This window comes from Phyllostomus hastatus, unplaced genomic scaffold (assembly GCF_019186645.2).
Source record: "Phyllostomus hastatus isolate PE091 unplaced genomic scaffold, TTU_PhHast_1.1 phas_scaffold_1674, whole genome shotgun sequence".
Classification (NCBI taxonomy): domain Eukaryota; kingdom Metazoa; phylum Chordata; class Mammalia; order Chiroptera; family Phyllostomidae; genus Phyllostomus; species Phyllostomus hastatus.
The window spans coordinates 4988427-5006892 of NW_025334011.1; the positions used below are offsets into that span (position 1 = coordinate 4988427).

The window sequence follows — 18466 nt, forward strand, 5'->3', positions numbered from 1 at the left end:
TTTGCTGTATAGAGCAATCTGGGATGTAGGTCCTTGTCTTTCATGACTTGGAATATTTCTTTCCAGCCCCTTCTTGCCTGTAAGGTCTCTTTGGAGAAATCAGCTGACAGTCTGATGGGAACTCCTTTGTAGGTTACTGTCCCCCTTATCTCTTGCTGCTTCTAGGATTCTCTCCTTCGTTTTTACCTTGGCTAATGTAATTATGATGTGCCTTGGTGTGTTTCCTCTTGGGTCCAACTTCTTTGGGGCTCTCTGAGCTTCTTGGATTTCTTGGAAGACTGTTCCCTTTGCCAGATTGGGGAAGTTCTCCTTTATTATTTGTTCAAATAACTTTTCCACTTGTTGCTCCTCCCCTTCTGGTACCCCTATAATTCGGATGTTGGAACGTTTAAAGGTGTCCTGGATGCTCTTAAGCTTTTCCTCGATTTTTTTGAATTCTTCTTTCATCATGCTTTCCTGCTTGGTTGATTCTATCTTCCTTCTGGTCCACTGTATTGTTTTGAGACTCAGATTCCTTCCTTTCACTATTGGCTCTCCTCTGCGTATCTTCCTGCATCTCTTTTATGGTAACCTGCATCCTTTCATCTAAATTGCGCCCAAAATCAACCAATTCTGTGAGCTTTCTGATCACCAGTGTTTTGAACTGTGCATCTGATAGATTGGCTATTTCTTAGTCTCTCAAAAGGATGAGTCCTGGGGGACTGATCTGTTCTGTTGGTAACATGTCTTATGTCTTTTCCCTGTCTCTCCTTTTTTTTTTTTTTTTCCGGTCTGGTCGCTCTTGTTATGGTGGGGGGCGGAGCCTTAGGTGTTCACCGGGGCTGGGCACCTGGGTCGCTAGATTGTGACGTTATATGTGGGGGCGGAGGCGGGGGCGGGAGCGAGAGGGAACAATGGCGGTAGTTCCATTCTCCTGGGCTCAGACCCTTCTTTGGGATCCTGGGCTGCGAGCTCTGCCCTGGTCTACAATCGCTGCTTCACTGGGTCCGCCAGCCGCAGTTTGCGTACTCTAGGATCACTGCTGCATTCTTGCGCCCTGGATGGCTGTCGCGCCGATTTCGTGCCAAATTTTCCCTGACCTCTGCGCGCTGCTGACCCGCACCAGCCCCGTGCCCGCCTGGCTTGTCTTCTCCTACCAGTCTGGATGTACGGGTCTACTTCAACTTCTTGGCTGTGTGACTTCCATTCAGATAAATCCTCTATCAGTTCTGAGTGATATTCTATTTGTAAATTATTGTTGTTCTAATCTTGGTTGTGCGAGGAGGTACAGTGCGTCCACCTATTCCTCCATCTTGCCGGAAGTCCGCCATGTTCATTTTACATGTCATTTGTGGATGGTGCCCCCATGAAATACACCATGAAAGAAAGATGGCTTGCCTTGGCTGGTGTGGCTCAGTGGTTGAGCACAGGCCTGCAAACCAGAGTCGCTGGTTTGATTCCCAGGGCACGTGCCTGGGTTGCAGGACAGGTCCCTGGGGGACACAAGAGAAGCAACCACACGTAGATATTTCTGTCCTTCTCTTTCTCCCTTCCCCAATCTCTAAAAATAAGTAAATAAAATCTCATAAAAATGAAAAAAAAATCTTTAAATAAAAAATTAAAATTAAAAAAAGAAGATAGCTTGTTGCCATTGGACTTATTCAATCTAGTGGGACAAACTACACAAAGACAATGTCAAGAGATACTGGAGCGGAATGAGCATGTGAGCATCTGTGTGTCCTTATGGAATATTCATTTACCTTGTCAGTCCCCAACTTTAAAAAGTGCACTGCGTATAGATAGGCTTAGCACCAGTCTCTCATTTGCTGGGAGTGGGAGGTAGAGACATGGTTTCCAGAATCCTTAATGGGAAGTCAGAGCTTTGAAGGTCCTGTCAGTTTTGTCCTGTTCTGGATAATTCCACTGTTTTACTTTCCTTGTGGGCTATATGTTTTTATGTCTTAATTACTTAGACTTGTACCCTCACTTCCCTCAGGCATTTGCTCAAATGTCAGCCTTCCCTGTATGGCCAGTTGAACATGGCAGCTCTTTCCCATCATACTCCCAGCATTCCTTTTTTATTCACCTGTGAGACATACACTCACAACATCATTCATTGTTTCCTTCTCATTAGAATACAAACTCCTAGATTTTGTTCAGCGTGGTGTTCCCAGTGCCTGCAACAGAATGAGCTCCTACTATGTGCTCAATGAATGTTTATGTAATGGAAGCAAAACTATACCCTGTAGCAGCTGTGTGGCCTGCTGGTTAGAAGCATGGGCTATGACCAGGTTGCCTGACTTTGAATCCCAGCTTTATCGTTTACCAGTCAAATGCCTTAACCTTTGCAACAGCATCATCATCTGAAAAATGGGTGTCATAAGAATATCTTCCTCACTGGTGTAGTAAGCTGCTGTAGAAACGTTTTCCTGCATTGAGATTTCACTGGGACGGACAGGCTAGGCCCATCCGCGCTGCCCTCTCTGTTCCCTTACGGTCAAGAGTCTCATCCCTAAGCTGACCACGCTTTTCACCTGTAGCCTTCACCAGAGAAAAATCTCATTTGAAGGTGTTTCTCCCTCCCGTGAGTGAGATCTGCCTGATCTCCTCGTGCCTGTCTGCCCAGTGCCGCCCCTTGCTAAGATAGTGCTCTCCAGCCCTGGCTGGGGAGCGAGGTCCTGGGAGCCGGGATTTCAGGATGCTGCCTGGGACAGGACTCAGCCTCCTCTGAGCCCCAGCTTTTGCAAGCCTCACTAGAGTAAGTCACCTTGTTGTTTCCAGTACCACTCTCCCACCCCCTCCAGTGGCAGTGCTGTGCCGTGGGTAGGACCACTGGCTTTGAATCTGACAGAAATTGGTTTGCAGCCCTGACCCTTACTGTGAGTTCTGGACCAACTGACCACTCAATTTTTTTTCCTTGCTCTGGAAACTGAAGGCAATCATCCCTACTTTGTATCAAGGTTTTAACAATAAAGACAATGTGTGTAAAGAAAAAACCTTGGCCCTGGGTTTGGTGCACTTTCATTCAATCAGTGAATAGTTAGTGGGCAGCTGCTGGTACCAGAACTCAGCAGACACTAAGTGGAGGCATTTCCACCCTGCACTAAGAGAAGGTGTGTTCATCCCTATTTGTAGCCCAGTTTTCCTGCAGCAAAGCCTAAAAGATGTGGCCGAGACAAGATTCAATGTGGATGAGGGCTGATATTTCCTGCCAGTGAAAATCACACCCAAACTGGACAGAGATCAAATTTGTCAAGGGGCAGAAAAGCAATAGGAAAAGGTGACTCGCTAAGGACTATAGATGTCAAAGAACTTTTGTATGGGGGTGGGTAGGGAGTCAGAGGTTATGGGCAAAGCCTCTCTTCTGACCCCGGAGGGGTTGTTCAGAGAAACTGCTGCCTGCTTCGTAAAAGTTGAAGCCCCCAGAAATGAAAGGACTTAGCCTTAGGTCACAGGACTAGAAACACAGAATCAGAAAGAGGAACCGGGTTTTCTAACAGCGAGCCGGTGTGTCAGGGCGTCCAGAGCGGCTCTAAGGCCGGAGTTCTACTTTGCTTTACTTTTACGACTTTCCCTCTGTCATTGATGTCAGGAACTGATCATTTGGTGTGTATGTGTTTTACTTGATGATTCTCCCTTCTCATTCTTTAGCATCTTTCATGTTTTTATACCCTTTTCCTATAACAGTTTTTCCTCAAAGTGTGACTCTGGACAATCTGCATCAAAATCAGCTGTGGAGCGTTTTACATGCAAACCTCTGTACTCCGTGCTAAATCTAAATCAGACTCTGGGGTAAGCCTGCTTTCTAACAGATTTGACAAGTGATTCTAAGGCCCTCTGAGGCAAGCAGCCGACAGCACTAAGAGGTCTACCTGCCCCCAGCTGTGTAAGGTCCTTCTTCTGGATCTTTCCCTGTCTCCATGGCCCAAACGAGACCCAAAAGCATGGGATCCGTGTCCGTTTGAGCAGCTCCATGGTTATTCCTCAAAATGAAAGACGAGCTTCCTGCTTCCTTGGCCATGATGTCCTCATAAAATGCAGAATTCAGATTTTTAACTTTAAATGGAGATCAGAATTAGTTCTCATTGTCTCTGAACTCCTTCACAAACATGTTAGAGCACAATCCAAATGCACAGAAATATTCAAAAATAGCAATAGTGCGTGGCCAGCCTGCTTTCCAAGGGCATAGCCGCTGGAAGCCGTTTCTAAAAATAGACCTTTTGGGTACAGGTCACTAAGCAGGAACGGCCTCTGTGTCACTCTGTTTACACAGCTTCACATCTGACACCTTCATAACAACAATGCTGGCTTGATGAGGCCCGGGGGCTGACATGGGTCTGTGGGGATTCCTGGGAAAGCGCAACCTGGCCTGCAGTCCCACGAAGGTGGACATTAAGCAGCATCCTGGCGGAGACCTGTGGTGTTTGGATTAAGGGCCCTTTCAACCTTCACTTCGTGATTCCTGGTCCCCTTTTCCATCACTGTCTCAAAGTCAGAGACAGAGGTCAAAAACTCAAAGTCGCTCCACAAGATAGCAATGAACAGAAAAATAAGCTCATGTTCAGGAATTTAAGACCCACTGTGTTTTGTTTTGTTTAAACTCTTATATCTTGCATTTTTCCCCTCTGCAAATTTGTGCATTTATGAGGCATCCTGTAGTTGCGAATGTAATTTTGACACCTTCCGATAAAATGTCCAGAAGAGGCTCACTTCTCTTTGATTTTTTGAAATAGCCCTACAATAGTGAGAGTTCTTTCCTTCTTGTGTAATAATTCATGGGTACCCCTGTAATGGCCCTAAATGCAGATGATGTGGGTGGTATTAGAATTAAAATGTCTTGGGATTAACATTCTAAAATTAAGCAAACGGGATAAAAGAAGGGGGGCATTTGATATTGAATATATAGGAGGTGACTGAACCAAACCACTAAGCTTTCACTCTCATAAGATTCATAGTAGGTTCTGAAGAAGTGGATTATTTTGGATCAAATGTAGAATATTTAGGAATCAATTTTGATTTATGAGTTAGCCTGCCATCTTTAATAAATAATTCTAGTAAGCTCTCACTTGTTAGCTCTGGGTATTCTAAGCATTTCTTTCTCTCATTCAGTTCCCACAACAAGCCCATAAAATGGGTATGATTATTTCTGTTTTACAGAAGAGGAAACAGGCCTCCAAGAGGGCCAAGCGACACCTCTGTGAAGTACGGATTTGAACTCCAGTCTCTCTGACACAAAAGCCCCAACTTTTAAGCCAGTAGGTGCTTGTTCCAACAAGCTGGTTTACTGCGATTGCTCCAACCCCTGGGCCAGCGTAGGTGTTCGCCTGTGGGCACCACAGTTTGGGGTCTGCCAGTGCTTTTGTTTGTTTTGCTTTCAAAATGGTGCATACAGGTGCCTTTTGTTTCCCCCACAGTGTTGATTCACATTCCCTTAAATAAATTAACCTTCCTGTCTTGTCTAACTCATTTTGATGGGAGCAAGTTCACATGCCAACAAAAATAGAAATGGGAGAAACAACGCGGCAAGAAGGGAGAAGTGGCAGAGGCTTGGATGGGTGTTAAGATATGAGTACAGGCTCATCATCTCTACTCTCCCTCAAAACAAAACAAAACAAAACAAAACAAAACAAAAACAGCCCCACAGCTTGATTCTAATCACAGTTTGTTCTGTAATTTTTAAATGGTTGATATATCTGATTAATATGGAAATGTGGGAACATCCATTGTTTTTGCAAGAGAACATTGGAGGTTTCATCACTTCTCTTCTAATAGGTGCTTGACAGTGATGCTGAGTTTCAGTGCTGGACCTGTGAGTACTAACGCATAGCCCGGAAAGACTCTTCATCCATAGCAGGGTGGGCTTGGTCAAAGCCTAATGCAACTTTCGAAAGAGATGAGATGTGTCTTTGTGCTCTGTTTTTGCCAGCATCCTAATAAAGCCCCCTGGCTTTGTTCCATTTTAGTACTCACTGCTCTCTACACACCCCACCCGTTCTTTCTCAAATCTTTCCTCTTCTAGGAATTGTTCCTTCATACCTGTCTCTTTTCTGGTTCCTCAAACTTGCCTTTCGATTTCTTGCTCCCTTTAAACCTTGTTGAGTGATGGCTTGCTAAGCTCCAAAGACATGGCTAAGAATAACTGAAGTCCTTTGAGAACAATACAATCTTACCTTGACATAAAATGGCAGTAGTAAAGCTATAATTCATATTTTTAAAAGCAATTTTGCAGGTTATCAGTATCTTAACATAAAGGAATGTCTTCCCAAAGGTGCTACCTCTGTGACAAATGGAGTGGTGCTATCTGTGGATAGAATAGTGGGTCTTGTCATTAGAAGCCTTCGAGCCATAGGCAGAAGATGACCTCAAGCTCGTGAGGCCGACCTTGGCCTCATCAGTCCACGTGGCTCACATGTGAGTCCTCAGCTCCTGTGAGGACTCCTTCCAGCACAGTCAGTGGGGAGTCGTAGTGGCCGGTGACGCAGGCCCCAGAGGTGGGGTTAGAGGATCCATGAGGTGTCCTGAAAGCAAAGTGGAAATGCTCATTTCACACTTTCAGAGATTATCTTACAGGTGTATTGTTATAATTCAAGTGCGAATATATTCAAGGCTTGAATATAGTAAAAAGAAGCTGATCGGTATGTTTCAGGTATGGACTTGCCCTTTCCTGGACGGTCTGCGGGGAGGGTTTTCTCCCAGGCTAGTTTTCCTCTGCCACCCGGCTGTTTCTGAAAGATTAACACAAGCTTGTACAACCAGGATGTACACTTGGAGGTTAGCTCTGTGAATCGCTCTCAATTGGGACGATAACGAATGAGATTGTGGGCTGAGGCAGATGCGTGATGAAGGCATACTCTAATTACCTTATCACCACATGTAGATGGGCCACGGGAGGTCACACGTGGGGTTGCCAGATCTAGCAAATCAACATAGAAGATGCCCAGTTTATGTTTGAATTTCAGACAAAAAACAACTAATTTTTTAGTAAAGGTATGTCACTGATTTTATCTAACAATCCTAGTCACATAACAACTTAGAAGTACAGAAAAAAAAATGTGATTTCTTTGCTCTGTGTACACTTCATCTGTCTTCCACAGAAACCCATACTTGCAGGTGAGCAAGGAAACAAACTGGTAGCCTCAGCCCAGTTAAAAGCTAGCCTGGCCTAATTGTTTGAATAGTCCCTGGAGGTGATGATTAGTCTCCAACATTAAACACTCCCTTCTCATACTGCCTTTTTCACACCATCTCTACTGCCCAGCTGCTTTGCCAAAATAGCATCTGGGGGTTTGGGGCAAGAGTGAGTGCAGGTCTTAGGACATGGTGTCCCTTGGTCTCTAGGCTCTGCCTGTGATCTCCCCTGTCACTGCTGACCACCACCACTGAACTCTGTAGCTGTTAAATTCATGGTGGGCTCTGGCCTGGGTGATGCCTGCGGGAATCCCTGGCAACCTCCCCCTGGCAGACACACCTCTGCTCAGCTCCCGTTAGCTTCAGGCACCTCGGTGTCTGCCAAGTTCTCTATCCCAGCAACCCCTGGCCCAGGGGTTCACCTCAGGATCATCTCACCCCATCATAGCTGCCTTATTCCAAGTCTACTGGCTGGCATCTGACATCTGTCTACATTGATCTGGGCCAGGCCCTCCCCACAGTGAGCTTCTTCCTAGAGTCTCAATGGAGCAACAGCACCAAGACTCCCCAGTGCCCTGGACCTTTCCCTCACTTACCTTGCATGCTTGTGCTCTTGTGCCTGGGGCCAGAGAAGTGAAATCAGAACTTGGTTCTGGCCATGTGACTTGCCACGCTTCTTTCCCTCATTCCCAAAATACTAGGAATGGTAAGGGCTGAACTTTCTTGCTATTTCTTACTCTGCTCTGTGCTTCCCCTTTTCTATAACTGCAAGCCTCCTGTCCTAGGTGGGAGGGGTATGTATCCTCTTTGCACTATGGGAAAAATTCAGTGATTGAAATCCTAGAGGCTTAACACTGGATAGGTTCCAGTGGTTCTCAAAAGTGGTCACTGACCAAGAATGGGAATGAAATGCAAATTCTCAGGCCCTCCTCTAGAACTGAGGAATCGGGAACTCTGGGGCTTTGGACTAGCCACGGGCAGCTGACCAAGCTCTCCAGGTGATCCTGACGCACATTGAGGAGCTCTGGCTTTACAGATTTCAGCAAATTCTCTTGCTCCCTCTTTTGGGTTCCAAGCCGAACATCTTATTAAATAAACCAAATATGCCCCAATCAACCTAGTTGATTAACTTTACTAGACAAACTTGAAACATTTTTTGGTAAAAAAAAAAAGAAAGAAGGAAAGGAAGGAAGGAAGGAAGGAAGGAAGGAAGGAAAAGAAAGAAAGAAATTTTCAGCCTTAAAAGGGGAAGGAAATTCTGATACATGCTAAAAAAAAAAAAAGAAATACTGTATAAATCTATGTGTGTGAGGTACCTGCAGTGGTCAAATCATAGGTACGGAAAGTAGAACGGCGGCTACCAGAGCCAGGGGCAGGAGCCAGTGACTGGGGAGTTACTATTTTGTGGGGACAGAGATTCAGTTTGGGAAGATGAGCGGAGCTCTGAGACGGGTGGTGGTGATGTCTGCACAGCAGTGTGAATGTACTTAATGCCACTGAGCTGCCAGTTAAAGGTGGCTAAGCAGTGCATTTTGTTATGTGTACTTTACTACATTTAAAATTTTTTAAATTAAAAATAAAATAAGGAAAGATTAAAGTTGTGAGTAAAAAGTGGCTTAAGTTCTTAAGCAACAGGTATTGATTTGAGGGAAGGTCACGCAGCTAACTCAGCTGGTTATCTGTGGGACATAATCCTGGATGTTAAAGTCCAGATCTAAACAGCTGCTTCTAGTAAGTGTGGGTGTTTCACTAGATCTCACGTGAGTCTCTGAGCTGCCCAAAGTGTAAGAAGAAGATGATCAAATAGATCTGGCTCTAGAATTTAAATAGGATAGCTGGTCTTAGTGTGGCTATTGAGGTAAAAGATAATATATGCTTGAAATCTTTGCCTATCTCAGGCTAAAAGATCATGGGCAACAGTGAACTCCTACTGGTGTGTATCCTTTACATCAAAGTGTTGGCATGCCATCAGCTGCTCCCCAACTGCTGGAAGGATGAGCCACAGGGGAAGGCCTGGCACTGTACTCTGTCTGTCCGCCTGAATAGGAGGTCTTCTAGGTCCCTTTATTGCTCCACTCTGCCAGTCATTGGGTGTCATGGTATTGTCAGGTGATGGAGCTTTAGAACTCCCTCGACCTCCAAGTAATATGCACTGGTTGCCCACCCAATAAAATAATATTCTTAATATAGATAATTCGTTTGCTCTCAATCTTCTTAAAGAATGAATAAAAGCATCTTTAGGGAACTGCTCTAGGCTAATCAGAACCGGAGAACTTACTATACAGAGCACAGCTTCAAGTCACGCCCCCCATAGCCCTTCACAGCCCCCCAGGAAGCACCTCTTATGGGAAACTCTGTGCCACTGCTCCAATCCCATTTCCATGCTGCACAAATTTCCTGGGAGAGAGAAAAGATTTTTTTATTACATACCTTTTCATTTTGCAAAGTGTTTAATCCTATAATTATGATATAATCAGCATGAAAAAATTTGAGGACTGCATGTTTAAATGCTGACTTTTCTGGCAAAGCCATATGTTGTCAAGTAGGTGATAGAAACATTTTCCTTCTTTTTGTTGCTTATTTTTTATTTTTCAATTATAGCTGACATACAATAATATGTTAGTTTCAAGTACATAACAGTGTGTAGACATTTATATAACTTATGAAGTGATCCTCTGATAAATCTAATGCTCATCTGACACAATACATATTTATTATAATTCAAGGGAGGAACCCCCCCAAAAACAGGATTTATTTATAAAAAATTATGTTTTTATTCTTACCTTTTTAAACTTCAGTCACCTTAAAAGTACTTTCCATTTGATGCAACACACTTACCAAGACTTTTTTTTCACAGCTCAAAACAGTTTTTGAACTCATCAATTTTGATGCCCTTTTAATGTTTTTCATTTCACCTTCTCCACATCGGCAAAACATTTTCCTTTAAAGATATTTTTTATCTGGGGAAGCAAAAAAAGTCTCTTGGGGTGAGATCAGGTGAGTAGAGAGGATGGGGCATAAGGATCATGCCATTTTTGGTCAAAAAACCGCTAAACACTCAGCAGGGTGTGGGCAGGTGGACTTGGAAATCACCCGTCAAGAAATGGGCAAATGCATTGAAAGAGTAAAAAAAAAAATTCGCTGAAGCTGGACACAACTTCTCACAACAACACCAGCTGGTACAGTGATACAGATGGGTTCCTACAACACTCACTTAGCAGGGGAAGCCTGTCCTATAAGGAGCCCACCCTCCAGAAGATAATTTCAGGTTTTTGGTCCCCACTTCATATTATTGACTGTACTCCTTCCACTGCACTTTTGGACACCCAGATCTGCCTCTTGCCTCAAAACTCTACTTGTACAAGACAATGTTCTCATAAGCCCCAGAAAAAAATACTGAGATATTTATTTTAACTGTGTTCATTAAGTTGTTTTAAAAACAAAAGTACCTAGATAATAAATATCAGCTTTCAATACTTTTCAACACCACCACAAATCCTTATCATGTGAAGTGTTAACAGACTCTACATTGAATAAGGTTCATTATGTTCCTGGTTACAAAATAAAGTTTATTATATTCTTGTGGAAGAGTTAGAAAAACATACCATTTAGTAAAATTATGGGGAGGCCATGTTGTCCAGTGGACAATCCTTGGGCTTTGTAATAGCCTAGACTTTTCACGTATTGGCTGTGTGGATGCGGCTGCATAACCTACCACAGACCCAGTTATCTTTAGCTGTACAGTTGGAACAAGTTTTATCTAAATGTGTATCTCTGAGGGTTTTTTAATGCTTAAATGAGATACTCTATGCAGAGTGGCAAGTACATACTTGGCACACGGTATTCACCCGGGAAACGATAGTTATCAGAAAGGTGTGTGACAGTGAAAGGACAGGACGTGGAGGAGCAGTTGGCTGGGTCCGTGGGCTCCGTCATGCTGTTGGGTCTGCCACGACTCTTCAGTTGTGCCTTAATTTATTTAAGCCCAGTCTTATTTCTCTGGGACCTGAAGCAACTAAATCTGTTATCCATTTCTCATGATTAAGATCTGAATGAGACAACACTGGGCAAAGCTATTGGATGTGGAGGTCAAAAGTGAGCATGCAGAGTGTGGGATACATTGGGAACCTCTGGGAGGAACTTCACATGGATGCTGAAATAGTCTAGGTCATTTTTTACTGTTTGCATGAGGTTAGTGCACCTTACACACTCTGTGTGTGTTAAACCCCAACACACACACACACGCACACACACACAAAACCACAAAAAGGGAAAAATTAAAAATTAATTGAGTTAGGTGTACATAAGGATCAGAAGTCTCCACATATCAAATTCACTATTAGGTGAAGGGACTAAGAAGTACAAATTGGTAGTTACAAGTCATGGGGATGTAAAGTACAGCATAGAGAATATAGTCGGTAATATTATAATAACTATGGATGGTGCCAGGTGGGTATGGGATGTATCAGGTGGGACACTTTGTAAATTATATGAATGTCTAATATACCTGAAATTATAATAATATAAAATAATATTTATTGTCAACTGTGATTGAACTTTTTTCAAAGAAAAATTCACTATTAAAGCTAGACAACTTTATTTTTAAAATCCCAGTCAATGAATTTAATCAAGTTTTTTGATTTGCAGACTTTGAAAACTACATCTTACATAAGTATTGGACCAGAAGACATTTGTTTGATCTAGAAATACTGGGCCTGCAAACATTTGTTTAACCCATGTTAAAAATCTGGAAGTTTTACATAAGACTCTGGCTTTCTGGCTTCTGGGAAAATCAGAGGACCTGGCGGCACCAGCTTCGAGTGGCGTGGCCCCACCTCAGGGGACGTGTCCTTTCTCCAGCGGGCTTCGGGGCCCTGCCGCTTCCTGCGATCTTTCACCTGCCACTTTTCTCATCTCCAGCTAATTGCCCAGGCCAAGTCTTTTCCAAGAGAGGGATGTTTGACAGTTTCTGACGTGAAACTGGGGCTGGGAATCAGTGTGTCTTCTCTTTGATCTCTCCAGTGCCCACTGGGGCCGGCCCTCACGAACTGTTTCCTGAATGAATGAATGAAAAACCCCGTGTCACTTGCCGACCGCCTGCTCGTGGTGTCTCCTGTCTCGTGTCAGTGCTCACGAGGCTGCCAGTCCTCCTGTGACCCAGACTGCTTCTTTGTACCGTAGGACAAGGTAGAGACTTAGGGAGAATGTTCTTTATGTTGTCCGCTTGAATTATGATTCGAAGCCAGTTTTATCATACCAAATTATCATCAGGCTAATTGCTTGACAGCCTCTCTCGGTACTGCTGGCTGGTGCCATCCAGCTGATCACCTCTGCTGATCTCTGGCTGGGGGTGGCTAGCATATTCTCCCTAAGAAGAAACCTGCTAGCCAGAAAAACCCCCAAGTTTCAAAATATTGTACATGCCATATACATCCCATTTGTAAGCCACACGAATCTCACACATACGGTAGTGTTTAAAAGCATACACTTTGAAATCAGATGGCTTGGGTTCCAGTCCTGTTACTGCCACTTGCTAGTTTTGTGTTCCTGGGCAAATTTTTAATCTGTCTGTGCCTGGGATTCTTCAGCAGTAAAGTGGGTACAATAACTGCAGCTCCCTAGCAGGAGTTGTCGGAAGAGTTAAAACAAAATATACATATAGAGTACTCAGTATCCTGCCTGGTATGTACTAAACACCCTACTAAGTAATAAGTATGCTCATGAGTGTAACTGACATTGGCTGTCACCTTTACATCATATTTATTTTTTATATTAGCTGTGTAAAATTCCTAGAGATTGAAATGAATCATTAGTAATGCTGTGTTCCCCCATGTTCTTTCTCCAGTTTTCTTTTCACCCCTATGGGTAAAATGTGAACCCAAATGTAATTTCTCTCTATCTGCTGTTCTTAGTGCTCAGTAGTAAGTTGGGGCTCCCCATTGGGGATATCCCTTTGAAGGGAGAGCTGAGCTCAATGCCTTCATTTGCTACCTTCTGGCCGGTGACTTTTATCAGCAGTACCATCAATGAAAAAATGTCATGCCTTCTGGCTTCTGTACCATAAGTGGTACAGTTATTAAGTATCTGATTCAGTATCGAAAGTCCTGCAGTTATTATACAGGCAAGGTATTACACAATAATACTTTGGACTTAACTGACACCTTTTACAATGCTGTAGGCATTCGCTCATCAATCTTCATATCAGCACGTGGTCATATTGGGATAAAAAATGTTCACCTGAGCGCAAAGGGAACATAGCTCAAGTGCTGTGTGTCCACTTGCCTTAGAGTGTGTTCCAGGGCCTGACTCCTTCAGACACACCTGGAATTCTCCAACACATACACTTTCCCATGAGCTTAATCAAAAAGGGACTTGAAAAGAGAAACTGAGTTTGTTAAGATTTTCTCTAGGATCACTACCCAGTTCATGGAAATTCTACATGAAAATTTGAAGAGTTGAGCTAAACTAATTCTGAACCCCCCCCATTTTTTTTTACTTTTCTTGCCTTACACATCATTGTCACCTTGGTTATTGTAACTGTCCTCACCAGTGCGATCTGTTCTATATTGTCTCTCCCTCCTAAGGACACACTGTGATTTCGACCAGTGAGATGTGCAGGGTACCAGTTCTACCTGGATTGTTTATGAACATGATTTTACAATGCTTAATTTATTTATTGAGAATCTAATATATGCCAGTCATTGCTCTAGGTGCTTGGGACTCAGCCAGGATCAAAACAAACGCATCTGTCCTCATGCTGACATTCTTCTGGGCGGAGGATTGAAAAATAAACACAATAGATGTGTAAATTATACAGGGTGCTAGAAGGTGGTGAGCACTCTGTGGCAAGAAAGGAGACCAGAGGCCAACAGGCTGTTTTCATTTCCTCCACTCACAAAGTTCAATTTCTCCTGGGAGTACTGGGGGCAAACTTGTACTTTTTCAAAATATTCTCTGTGGAAGTACTTTGAGCTTCTGGAACATGCCATCGAAATGCAAGGTGAGGAAGCACCACACGGGCCTCTGCATCTACCTTCCGTAGTGAACGAATCTACCTGGAGCTGCTACAGAACAGTGTGAGTGCCAGGCACAGACACAAAGAAATGAAAAATCCTCTTCATTTTGGGGGGAGGCTTTCTCTCCATAGGCCCTGCCCCTATCTCGAATCACAAACCGGCACGATACAAGGACATGTGCAAATCATTCAGGGAAATACCAGTGGAAATCTGGTGCTCTGAAGTCAAGGCTGTCTATCTTGGTCTGCAGTTTGTCAACAGAGCACCATAAACCTCTCCTGCCTGTGGGTTTGGTTTTTCAAAAGGTTATCAGAAGAAAACAGGCAGTGCCTGAATGAATAAGCTACCAGCTTTTAGAGAAAAGGAAAAAAATTTTTTTAACTATTTCTTCAAAAACTCATCTAATCTATTCTTTTATTTCTCTTTACCACTAATACTAGTACTGGGGAGAAACTTGGTGATGTTCTGGATTAGAGTGAGGACTAGAGCCCAGAGACAATAGTGACTTTCTCAAGGTCACGAAGCAGGTCAGTGGCAAAACCATTACATTCTGGGTTCCACAGCACTGCTTCCAGATTAGATCATCAATGCTTCTGCAAGCATGGATTGTGTAACCCTCTACAGCTAGTTGCCAAAGAAGCTAGCTAGGCAGGTAATATATGAGAAGTCTAAGATGTTTGTGCAAGCATTCTAGGTTCTCACAGAAATCCCAAGTAGAGCAAGCAGGAAAGAGAAGATGGGGTGGGGGCAGGGTTTTTAGGGGTGGGGAAGCAGCGTGATGTGGATGAGAGGTAGCTGGTGCACCTCTCCAGTGTGAAGAACTTCCTATGGACCAAAGTCACGTGCACTGACGTGAAGGGTGTCACTTCCAGACTTGAGGACCCCAGACTCCAACATCCTTCAGTCCATGAGGGGCTGCCAGACCATCAAAGGGTAGAGGGTACACACAGTGTGCCATCTCACTTTCTCACTTCGGATCTGGGGGAAGGTGGGAGAGTGGTCACCCTGCCCACACCCCTGCTGTCAGGCAACGTTGGAGCCCTCTGCATGAGCCAGGCGTGGGGCCGCGTGCTTAACTTCCACTGTCCCCTGCGTCCTCACAGCAGGTCCTATCGTTGGTCCCATTTCGGGAGGAAGTAAAACTGAGGCTTTCAGAAGTTTTGTCATTGTAACCCATAGTCAGGGTTACAAGCTAGTGAATGCTAAAGTCAGAATTCAGATTCTCCTTCCTTACAGGGTATTAGTTCAAAGTGTGGGCTCCAGAGTCAGATTGCCAGGGTGTGCACCCCCAGCTCTGCAGCTTGCTAACTGTAAAGTGTTCAACAGCTTACTGAATACCCCCAAGTCTCCCTTTCTCCTCTGTAAAGTTATAACAATAATTATAGTGTTTATCTTATAGAATTGTGGTAATGATTAGAGAATGTAACATAATAACTACTGACACATAGTTAATTAGTAGTTGTGTGGTGGTTAACTACACTTCAAATCCTGGTTGAATCACATGAAATTGCTATTGTAATAGACCAAGAGTTATCAAACATAGACAATTTCACATGGTTCCATCTAATACTACATAGGCATCTTATTCTTTGTAAATATGCCAATAGTTCCCTTAGTCATCTCCTAATTTGTGAAAGGACGGGTGATTTAATTGCTTCAGTATAATTTTTTTCCTGGACTTGCTTGCTTGCTTTAGCTTTTCTAGAGATATAGAAATATCACATAGAAATATCCTCTCTTCCAATGTGACATAGCATCCATGAGGACAGTTCCCGGAGCCTCCAATTGGTTGAGGCTGTTGTCATAGGGAACTTGGTAGACAGTAGATTTGAAGTGAGCTTGGGTTGGACAGAGCTGTACTGTGAGGAAATTTCTGGTGAAATGAGGAGGGAGTAGCCCTGGATCCTTTATACCACTGTGAATGTTCTGCTGTGTGAGGGAACGACACTCCCAGACTAGACAGCTAATTGTGATAAACAGGTGGCAGGCATCACTGGCTGTCATTCTGCACTGTGGAGATGAGCTCCTGGTCAGTGACAGAGGGTTCAGTTCAACACGGTCAAAATTAATGTCATGGCCTGGCTGCTCTTGAACTCTGGCTTGGTGGGAGTAGCCTATGATGAAAGGAGAAGCAACTCCGTTGTGTTTGGGGAGGTTGTAAGGGTGGGGGGAGGAGGACACAAAACTGGGATAGGAATTTTGCCTTCCTAAAAGGAAAGAAGGATACCTTAGAAAGAATATATCTGTGGTGCAAGATCTAATGGAAGGCTTCTCTTCTGAAAGATGACCCTCTGCCCCACCCCGACTGCTGTTCCTGTCTCACATGGGCCTCAATTCTATTTCCTTAGGTTCCACATTATAGGAATATAAATAGCTCTGGAATTCAAGTGGAACATCCTGGAGAGACAGTCTCCCTAGTTAATATGGGAACAGTCTTTAAATAAAACAGTCGTTTCAAAATTAACAGGGAATGTAATGCCATTTTCGAGGATGGTTTAGCCTTGTTGTCTGTGGAAATTACTACTGTATTTAGAGGATATCGGCCCCTGTGAGTTCAGAATTCAGCCCTAAGTGCCTGCATGTGTGCGTTCCTTTTCCCTGTCCTTTCTTTCCTCATCTAAAAAATAATGTGCAAGTCTTTTAAAGACTCTTTAGCGGGGAGGCTTACAATGATCTGCGGATCCCACTCCCACACCACGGCAGCCGTAAAGCAATGAAAATGCATTTACATGCCCATGAACTCAGACTCGCTCGGAGTCCTGTGTTCTTTCTGTGTGCGCCATTCCTTTCCCCTCTCGTTGTGTCTGTGGTTGCTGTCAAGCTGACCCCTGTACATTGGGTCTGGGGCAAATACCAAAACAAATCAAGCACTACTTATCCATACAGCTGCAAAGGGCTGCAGTTTCAGGGGCTCAGGTGATAGAGTTAAGGAAAATCCCTGTAACTGGTGGCAGTTTAGGGACCTGTTATGATTCCATCCACAGAGGTGAGCTGCCAGGTGCTCCACTGTGGTGAATTTTAAAATGCAGTGTTTTATTGTTGTTGTTGTTTACAAGCAGTATCTTGATAAATTTCTGTGTCTGAGGTGATTTTTTACAAGTTTGGATTTTATTGCTGGAAACAATGACTGCAGAAAGATTTTTCTTTTTACATGATTCTCTCTTCTAGTTTCTGTGAAAAACCATTGCTTGCAAAAACCATGGAAAACCGAACATTGAAGTTATTCAGCTGCAAAGCAGTTGGAGTGGAGACTGGACAGGGATGGGTGGAAGAGCAGACAGGGGCACTCAACAGTTAAAGCTGCCAAGCCTATTCGTTCTCTCTTACCTTCACTTAATTGTCATCACAGAGCACCATGCTGTTTGCATTTCAAAGGACCTAGAGCAACACTCTTTGGAGAAGGGCAGGATGTGGCTTATCCATTACCACAGCTGTCCTTGAAACAGCCTGACAAGTAGCTGCTCCGGAGTGTGGGGCCGGAGCGCACGTGGGACAGGAGTGCACGCAGGACCCGCCTGCCAGCGGCTACATAGAAACCAGTTCTCAGGTTCTGGCCCTGCTTACTTCCCCTCGCATCAGGCCGGCTGCTGTCAGGCAGGCTGGCCCGTGATTGGCTGGGAGGAGGGCAGTAATCTGAACTGCCTTTTGTATTTGGCTAATCAGGGCAGTCGTTTGATTGCAGGTTCCGAGCAGAGGTGCCTTGTTGGTGTCAGACACCTGTGTCTTAGCTTTCGCCTTCCTGGCCCTGGCTCCTGTGAATTCTTTCCCAGCTGGAATTGTGCTTCTATGCCTCCTTTCCCAAGCCACTGAGCCCCCTCCACGGGCCAGCTTGGCCCAGTGTCACGCTGGACAGAGATATCCAACAGACAACTGAGGACAATGGAAACGTTAGCTTAGACTTCCTGAAGGTAAGTCCATTTTAAACCAGATATTTCTCAAAATTGTATTCTCCATTTATCTTGACAGAATGGCCAATTTTCCAAATGGAAAAGGTAAATTATGAGAGGCGGGGGCGTTTTGTTTAGGCCTTTATGATGAAATCATTAAGTCATTTGCTGTCAGGTGTGCTTGCGAAAGTGACACCAACGCATAATAAGTAAAGATGTGAAGTCAAAATGGGGTACTTGTCAAATTACTGTAACCCTTGCAGGCAATTGACGCCACACTGTGTGCACCTCCGTATTTGATGTGGACGGAGCTCAAGTGAAGATAGAAAATGTAACTGTTAAGTAGGGCCAGCAAATGTCTGTGTGCTAGCCTGTACATGACACAAAGTCATGCCAGATGTCCTGGCTCCTTCCAGTCACACAACCCCAGGATTCCTAGTCTCATTCTAATTACCA

The 18466-nt window shown here is 44.0% G+C and overlaps 1 protein-coding gene and 1 long non-coding RNA gene across 5 annotated transcripts in view; one reads left to right on the plus strand and one right to left on the minus strand.

Annotated features, from left to right (window-relative positions):
• The window catches only part of SHROOM3 (shroom family member 3), a 276985-nt gene that overhangs the window by 100716 nt on the left and 157803 nt on the right, over positions 1–18466 (plus strand). For 2 of the 4 annotated variants that reach the window (XM_045857759.1, XM_045857758.1), the window contains exon 1: positions 17792–18031. The exons of the other annotated variants lie outside the window; for them this stretch is intronic. The gene's annotated coding sequence lies outside the window, so the exon portion shown is untranslated. Of the gene's footprint in view, positions 1–17791; positions 18032–18466 lie in introns of those variants that run through there. 4 annotated transcript variants of the gene reach the window in all.
• The window catches only part of LOC123831107, a 43268-nt gene continuing 30470 nt past the window's right edge, over positions 5669–18466 (minus strand). The window contains exons 2-3 of the long non-coding RNA XR_006787862.1: positions 9447–9504; positions 5669–6497 (exon numbers count right to left, since the gene is read on the minus strand). This is a non-coding gene — a long non-coding RNA (uncharacterized LOC123831107). The remainder of the gene's footprint in view (positions 6498–9446; positions 9505–18466) is intronic.